The following is a 9,175-nucleotide window of genomic DNA, read 5'->3' on the forward strand; positions in this document are numbered from 1 at the left end:
GTTATGGTGTGAATTTATGATACAGTAATCTGCATTTTGGATGAATTCTGTGCATCAGGTTTATTACTAACCTTAGACACTGGCTTTCCATTTCTACTGTTTATCCATGGCATTAAACTTGTTCTTAATAATAGGTCATGTATTATAATTTAAGGCATTATCTCAACATTTTTTCCAGCTTTATTGACATACAACATTGTGTAAGTTTTAGGTGTATAATGTGATGATTTTATACACATATATATTATGAAATGATTACCACAGTAGAGTTAACTACTACTCTGTCACCTCACATACTTCTGTTTCGTGGTGAGAACATTTAAGACATACTGTCTTAGCAACGCTCAAGTATATAACACAGTGATGTTAACTACAGTCATCATGCTGTACATTGGATCCTCAGATCTTATTTGTAAGTGGGTGTGTACCCTTTCACAAACATCTCCCCATTTCCCGCACCCCTAGCCTTGGGTAACTACAATTCTACTCTCTGTTTCCATGAGTCTGGCTATTACAGATTCCACATCTCACATCTTCTTTATCCATTCATGCAGTGAATATGGAAATACAGATATCTCCTTGAGAAAGTATTTTCATCTTCTTTGGATGTATACCCAGAAATAGGATTACTGGATCATACAGTAGTTCTATTTTAAATTTTTTGAGAAACCTCCAAACTGTTTTTCCTAGAGGCTGTATCAATTTACATTCCTACCATCAGCACACAGGAGTTCATTTTACTCCACATACTTGCCAGCACTTTTTATCGCTTGTCTTTTTGATGATGGTCGTTCTAACTGGTGTGAGGTGATATCGCACCGTGATTTTGACTTGCATTTTCCTGATGATTAGTGATGTTGAGCACCTTTTTATGTACCTGTTGACCATTCGCATGTCCTCTTTAGGAAAAAATGTCTTTTCAATTCCTTTCCCCTTTGTTATTTAGGTTGTTTCTTTTTATTTTCTATTGAGTTGTATGAGTCCCTTATATATTTTGATTATTAACCCCTTATCTGACAGATAGTTTGCAAATATTTTCCCAACTTAGAAATAAATCCTTACATATATAGTTAGCTAATATTTGACAAGGAGGACAAGAATACTCAATGGGTAAAGGATGGTCTCTTTAGTAAATGGTGCTGGAAAAGCTGTATAATTACATGCAGAAGAATTAAATAGGTCCCTGATTTTTACCACTCACAAAAATTAACTATAAATGGATTAAATACTTAAATTGAAGACCTGAATCTGTAATATTCCTAAAAGAAAACATAGAAAAAAACTCCTTGACATTGATCTTAACCATGAGTTTTTTGGATATGACACCAAAATCACAAGCAACAAAAGCAGAAATAAGTTAAGTGCGACTACATCAGACTGAAAAGCTTCTGCACAGCAAAGAAACAATCAACAAGAAGGACAACTGTGGAATGAAAGAAAATATTTCAAAGATTGTGAATTTAGGAATTCAGAATCAAATATCTACAAATTTGGTGAATTATGTCTCCAATGAATCTTTTTTTTTCAATGATAGATTTTTACAAATGCCAACATAAAATCATTGGATTATTCTTTATTTAACTTCTTTTTTCCAAACTCTAATTTATTTCCGGGTACTTGAGTTGAATATAAGATGCACAAATACGTGACTCTATTTGGAATTAGATTGCTTTAGTTCACGAAATCTTAGCATCTGTCCTTTACTAGCTGTGTGACCTTGGGTATCTATTCGAATTCTCTAGGACTCACGTTTTTCATCTTTTGGAAAATAGAGATACTAACAGTGTCTACCTTATAAGATGAGCATTAAATGAGGTTAATTAATGTAAATTGTTCAAAATCACCTGGTATAGCATGTAAATAACAGATGTTAAAATTAATTCTTCTTATTAAGGATTTTTATAATTTAAAAATCTATATTTATATTTGTTTATATTATTGTTGGCAACATTTTTCTTAAAAGGCCAGAGTAAATACTTTAGGCTTTGGGGACCATATAATCTCTCGGTAGCAGTAACTTAACTCTGCCTTTGTAGCAGGAAAGCATCTACAAATAGCACATAAATGAATGTGGATGGTTATGTTCCAATAAAACTTTATTTGCAAAAATCGGCAGTGGGTCAGATTTGGGCTGCAGGCTGTAGCTTGCCAACCCTGGTTTCTATGCTTAAATAACAAACGTAATGACTCGTGTTTAATAGGCATTACCTAATGTACCCTTAAAACTGTAAATATGTAATGCATGTTTAAGACCCCCAAGGAGGTATTTCTTTGCCCACAATTTTCCATGTAGTTTATTTCTGTCTAAAATTCCATGTCAATGTTTATAGTTTTCTCAGCAAAGAATAGAGGTCATCACAAGGAGAAACTGAATTTTTGTTAACATATTAAACAGTGTCACACAGCAATTTGTCCCTTGTATAGTCAGTGCATATTAATAGCATTCATAACATCCCTTAGGATTACTCAACACATGAGAAATTAGCACAGAACAACAATAAAAATGTAAATTATCCTAGTTCGGTGACTTATCTTTCCCTTTGTGTACAAATGAAACTTTTTTTTTCCTTAGGTCAGAGGAAAGTGAAATTATAAAACAAAAAAAAGAGTTAGAGGGAAATAGGACATTCATATCCACTAATGCAGGAAGATACTATGAAATAATGTTGAAAAACTTGTTTAGGTAGAATAACTATATGCCTTTAACCTGGGCCGGATGCTGCATACTTTACTGAAATACAAAATCCATGACAAAATACCAAGCAATGATTTATCAACACACTTGAGAATTTGTGATGGAAGTTTTGGAGGATCAATTTAACAGAAGATTTTGCTAAGACATGAAAATTGATGATTCTTAATATGAAAATATGGGTGTTTTCAATAAGAATAGCAAGATTACATCAGCTGCTAGCAGATATGAATACATTTCTTATGAGTTTATTTGAAAAAAAGATTATGTATTCTATGTGGTTGAACCAATGGACGTTAATGTTACTTTCATTTCTATTGCACAATTTTCTACTTATTAACCCTAATCTATATTATGCAACAGTAGTTACACCCCCATATATAACAAATAAATCTTAACTACCTGACATCTATCCCAGCCCGATGTACATAGTCTGTCTTTCTCTCCCTCTCCCATCCTTCTCTCTCTCTCTCTCACACACCCACACACAGGCATGAAATAAAGTGACTACATCACACAGAAATGGCATCTCTAGGAATTAAAGTATTACACAGAATGATCTGCTTAAAATAATTTCAGATAAGTGTCAAGCAATATTTTTTTTTTCTTATTTTACAAGTTATCGTTATGAGCAAGGCTGTTTAGTGTTAGTATTCATGGAGCCAACCACGTGCACAGAGTATGGTACTAGGCTCAAAAGGCATATTAGAGTTTCTGAACAAGTTTCTTCCTCTGATTACGCTGAACATTAAACACTTACGGAAAAGTAGGAGAGGTACTCAATCTACTTATTATTCATCATGATATATAACTGATTTTAAGGTGAAACGTTCCAGCTCAGTTTTTGGAATATTCACTCTTAGGTGGAGTGATATGTCTGCTGCAATGCCTTGAATATTCTCTAGATTACTACCATATGACACATGGGTCATCAGCATTATATAAAACTGAGACAAAACTCTAGAGTGCAGTATCTAATTTAATTGGAATTCAATGAGATAATGCATTGGAAAGCACTTTGTAAAAAGTTCTCATTATCATTATCAGGCCTCACTTCTCTAGCACAGTATTACACATGGTACAGACAACACATTTGCAGAGCATCTTGAGTTTTTAAAAATACTTAGTAAATCTCATCAGCAGATGAATAAATTCAGAACTTGCAAAGCCCCTCACACTAGTGAACTTTCCCTCCTCCTCTCCCCGCCTCACTCATGGTTTTGTTCTAGTGTGCCCCGTTACGTGCAGTTTTAATCAATCTATTACTTTTCTCTCAATCATCAAAAGATACTATTACTGCTGCCATGTTGTAAAGACTGTGTACACACACACACACACACACATATCAGACAGACAGACAGAGACAGAGGCAGAGAATGTAGAATTGTAGTAGAATACTCAGAGCACAACTTATAGGATCTGGTACAACCAGATCTTAATAATAGATATGTTCCTTAATAGCTGTATGTCTTGGACAAATATTTTAACTTTTCTGAATTTGAGTTTCTACCTCTGGTATAAAAGGGATGATGATACTTGTCAATATGGTCTTTGTGAGGATTCAATTAGTTTTGTTAAACACACTCTCTGTAATATAAATAAATATTCAATAAATGTTTGGTACTACTTTCATATTGGTACCATTACTATTTGTCATAAAAGCTCTAGTCAGAGTGTAGGATGAAAAACGGAGACTGTAGGATGGATATTATTTAGAGGAATTAGACCTCAAGGGATGCACCAGCCACTATTTCTAGTAGGTTCCTGAAGGCGGCTGCAGCTGCAGACTGAAAAGAAACCTAGGTGAGGGTGAAAACGTACAGTATTCTTATACTTTATAGTGGATGCTTGTAAACATAGAAGTATCACCAAAGTATTACCCGTGAGTTAGTATGTCAGCATTTAATTCCTGGAGTTCCAATGTTGAATATATGTTTGCCCAGACAGGCCACAGTTGTCCTCTTTGCCATGTTCCAGCTCAAGGTAGAGTATGGTGGCTATGATGGTAGAAACTGTTTAAAGATAGGTGTATATAGAATTTTAAAAAGACAACTGATGTTAAAGGGTTTAGATCTCGACTAAGTTAATGGGGATTCAGAACGCTAGACTGGTAAGTGACTAGACAGGATAGAATGACTGGTCTGGTAGAAGTGAGAAAGAAGATATTCCTGAGGGTGGAGCTCATCAGGGAAGGGATCATATCAGCAATCGGAGTGAAAAATTAAGTTTGAAAGGAATCAAAGTAATAAGACAGATTTAAAAATAGTAAGAAGTTGGATTCACCAGGGGTAAGTCTGCTAAAAACTAGAGCTTCAGGCAGCAGGTTAGGATGAGCTGGGGAAGTAGTTTCAGATGTAGACAGATTAGGGTTTAGGGTAAAACATCTGTCCTTAGTAGGATGAGTAATTGCAAATATGGAGCTAGCTAAAGAGCAACCTGGATTTGTGAAAGAAATCAAGAGGGGATTTAGAATGGTATAAGATAGGAACATAATTATCAGAAAATAATCTCTTCAGGTATTGGTTTTAGGCCAACTGGATATCCACGTGGAGAAAAATCACATTATATAAAAAATCAGCTAAAAATGTATTATAAACCTAAGAGCTAAAACAATAAGAGTCTTTAAGGAAAATAGAGGACTAAATATTCATGACATGTGTTAAACAAAACTTTCTTTAATATAAACTATTACAACTCAAAAATAAAAGGCCATTGGGCAAAGGATCCAAAAGATGCTTTTCCAGAGAAGATAGAAATGGCTAATAAATACAAGAAAAGATGCTCCATTTCACTAGCCATTAGGGGAATACAATTCAATATAAAAAATGAGATATAACCAGAAGGATGAGTATAGTCAAAATGGCAGGTAAGAACAAATGCTGACAATGGCATGGAGCAACTGGAAATCTGATACATTTCTGGTGAGACCGTAAAACGGTGTAGCCTCTTTGGAAACAATCTGATAGCTCCTTAAAGTTTAAACACAGAAGTGCCTTATAACTCAGTGAATATACTCCTTTGCAAATATCAAGGAGTAATTAAAATATTTGTCTACATCAAATCTTGAGCACAAATGATCTTAGCAGCACTAGTCATAGTACCCCAAAAATGGAAGCAGCCCAAATGCCCATCAACTGATGAACGGATACATAAAATGCAGTTAGTCTAACCAATAGGCTATTGTTAAGCAATAAAAAGAGATAAAGTACTTATATTTGCTACAGTAAGATGAACTTAGAAATGATTAATCAAAGTGGACGAAGTTAGTTATAAAAGAACATATATTTTAAAATTTAATTTATATAAAGTGTCCAGAATAGGCAAATCTACAAGGACAGAAAATATTTTGATTCATACTGTTCTAGGACTGGGTTGGCGGAAATTGGGAGGAAATGGAGGGTAACTGCTAGTGGTCATAGGATTTCTCTTTGGAGTGTTGAAATTGTTTTAAAATTGACTGTAGTGATGGTTGTACGACTCTGTGAATAAACTAAAATATCCACTGAATTGTACACTTTAAATGGGTGAATTGTATAGTATGTAAATTATATCTCAATAAAGCTGATAAAAATAATCTGTAGTAGTCTGTGTACTACGCACTACCTGGTTCCTACTGACATGAATAATAAATTTGAACAAACTAGATTTCAGTGGTGCAGATAATCCTCCATGTTTCTTCAGAAGAATTACTTATAGTCTGTTATACAGATATAGACTTACACAGGTATGTGTACTGAATTATTCTTTATACTGAAATTATCCTAATAAAATATTTTCTATGTCCGTGAGTCTATTTCTGGTTTGTGAATAAAAAATGTGTCTTTTTGTTTTCTTTTTTTTTAGATTCCACATATAAGTGACATAATATGATATTTGTCTTTATCTGACATAGAAAACAAACTGTGGTTACCAGAGGAAAAATGAGGACGGGAGAGATAGATTAGGAATTTAGGATTAATATATACACATTATTATATATAAAATGGATTAACAACAGGGACCTACTGTATAGCACAGGCAACTATATTCAATTTCTTGCAATGAGCTATAATAGAAAAGAATCTGAAAAAAATATGTATGTATATGTATAACTGAATCGCTTTGCTGTACACCTGAAATTAACACTGTAAATGGAATACACTTCAATAAAAAACAAGAATAAAAAAAAATTTCCCGAGACTCATGTATATTGATGAGCTCAAAAAGAAAGGGAATTATGACTGAAAAATCATCTAAGGGGAAAAAAAGGAGAAAATACAGCTTGAATAACCATCTTTCTTCTTTAATTTCTTATGTTCAAAGGTACAAAAACAACATCGGCTCTCAGGACAGAAAGCGGCCCTGGAGCTCTATAATAGAGAAAGGGAATGCATCAGGAAACATCCCTGACGAACAGAACAAAGCCAGGCGGAGTGTGCCTCGCTGGATCTCAGTGGTAACGACAATAGTGATAATTAATTACACGTGCAGCATTCAGGGTTTCCTTCCTGACAAGACAGCAGCAACATTATTATACCTTGCAGAGTGAAATTAAGGCCAAGAGAGCTCACCCTGGAACCACCTCTCTGATGTGTCATGCGTAGCCTGTGCTCTTTTGTAATGAGCAAAACCAGAACAGTGCAGGCCTTTAGCAAGAACAAACATAGCACACAAACATGTTGAAAGATACACACAAATATGTTTTAAGAATAGCCACAATCTCATATTTCTGACAATGATCTCTTTTCTAGTGAGGCTGCATTGTCTTATTTGGATGTGTGTATTCACCTTGAATTGTGTGAGACAACTCTGCAAACCAGAAATCCCCAGGCCACACCTGGGAAAATTTCCAGGCCATTGAAAGATTAATATGTTTAACAGGTGAAATAAGACTGAAATCATGTTATACTAGGATATGTGGAATCAAATTTCTTATATCTGAATCATTATGAATAGCAAAATTACTATAATATTACTTAAAACATAGCAAGAAATGAAATTTGCAAATTGTAGCTGTAAAGTTCCTAACAGTCTAATTATTATTATCAAAGGCTTTCTTCTTCCTGGTACTGATATAATATAGCTCCAAATGTGACTGTAATAGGTAAAAGGCAATAATTCTGGTTTGATATCTTTGTTTTGCCATTTGCTACCTTTTTAACCTAGGATATAGTATTTCTGGGTTTTGGTTATTAATTTGGAAATCATGATAGTAATATCTAATTTATAAGGTATCTGAGGGTCAGGAAGGACACTGTAAGTTTTAAATACTGTGACTTTCCCATAAAATAGAAGGTATTATTCAGATTTGCATGCAAAAGCATATTTGGGAGCAAGGCTGGGGAATTAAGATTTAATGACAAATTGACAGAATTAAATATAAGTATTCTTGAAGAGATTATATCAATAAGAACATCACTGTAGCCCTGTTAGATGTTGATTATGACATTTACTCTGGGACTTAGCAAGGGCCAGTATGCTAATAAGTATATATTAAGTTGTTTATTTTTGGCACCCATCCTTCTCTCTTACTAGTTTCTATTCCTGACACTGTGCAAGTGAAGGGAATCATTCAAAAATGTCAGCTGTACTCTTACTGCTCACCTAAGCCAGATGTTATTCTGGTCCATCTGTTCATACATTTTCTGCCACAATATGAAAAACAACTGGGGACTGTGAGGTGACGTAGTAATTAACCTTGTAAATGACATTAGCAGCACAAATGAATCCAACACTCGGTTTTGTGACTTTCATCAATTAGCAGCAATTAATCTTAGTTGTTTTGCATAATCTCCCTTTAATATTTTATAATTTGCTTAATGGTGGATGCTGTAAAATCACGGTTCTTGGCCCCACTTTTCCTGATATTTAGATTTCTCTTTGTGTTATAAGGAACGTTGCAAATATCACTCTTTGTTTGGAATTGTTTGGAACAATACTTTTTATTACCTTATGAATTATCTTTTGCTTAAAAAGCCATAATGGTTTCTGAGTATCCACTGAATAATAGTTATAAACAGTTAACTTTTTGCTAGCATTTTATTACTTTGAGTCCTTCATAAAAACCTAAAGAAAAAACTCTTTGAAAAGATTTTGAAACAATATTTAAGGGAAATTTTTTTAAGTTACAAAAGTAAAAAATTTGATAACTGAATAAAGACACAAACTGACAGATTTAAGAACAGATTAAACACAGAAGAAGAAAGAATTAGTGAATGAGAATTAGTAATTTGAATATGAATTAGTGAACTTGTGTGTGTTTAAAATATAGACAATAAAATATAAGTAAGATATGAAAAGAAGCATTTCAATTAACCTATAACAAGAAAAAAGAAAAAGAGAGACATTAAAAAATACTGAGAAACTTGTTAATGAGTAGAACATAAGAAAAATGTTAAAAGGTGTTCATACTGAATGAGATATATTTCAGATAAAGAAAGGAAGACATGAAAATATTTTGGAAGAAATAAATGTAAAACTTGAAACTTTGGTGAAAAATATTTA

At 33.6% G+C, this 9,175-nt stretch overlaps 1 long non-coding RNA gene across 1 annotated transcript; it reads right to left on the reverse strand.

Annotated features, from left to right (window-relative positions):
- Positions 1 to 275: 275 nt before the first annotated feature.
- LOC116659518 lies at positions 276 to 7,935 on the reverse strand. The gene is made up of 3 exons (XR_004314877.1): positions 7,925 to 7,935; positions 4,514 to 4,525; positions 276 to 405 (listed from the first exon to the last, which is right to left on the reverse strand). It is a non-coding gene; the product is annotated as an uncharacterized LOC116659518 (long non-coding RNA).
- Positions 7,936 to 9,175: the final 1,240 nt, after the last annotated feature.

The sequence above is a fragment of the Camelus ferus genome, chromosome 24, assembly GCF_009834535.1.
Source record: "Camelus ferus isolate YT-003-E chromosome 24, BCGSAC_Cfer_1.0, whole genome shotgun sequence".
In the NCBI taxonomy this organism is placed as follows: Eukaryota; Metazoa; Chordata; class Mammalia; order Artiodactyla; family Camelidae; genus Camelus; species Camelus ferus.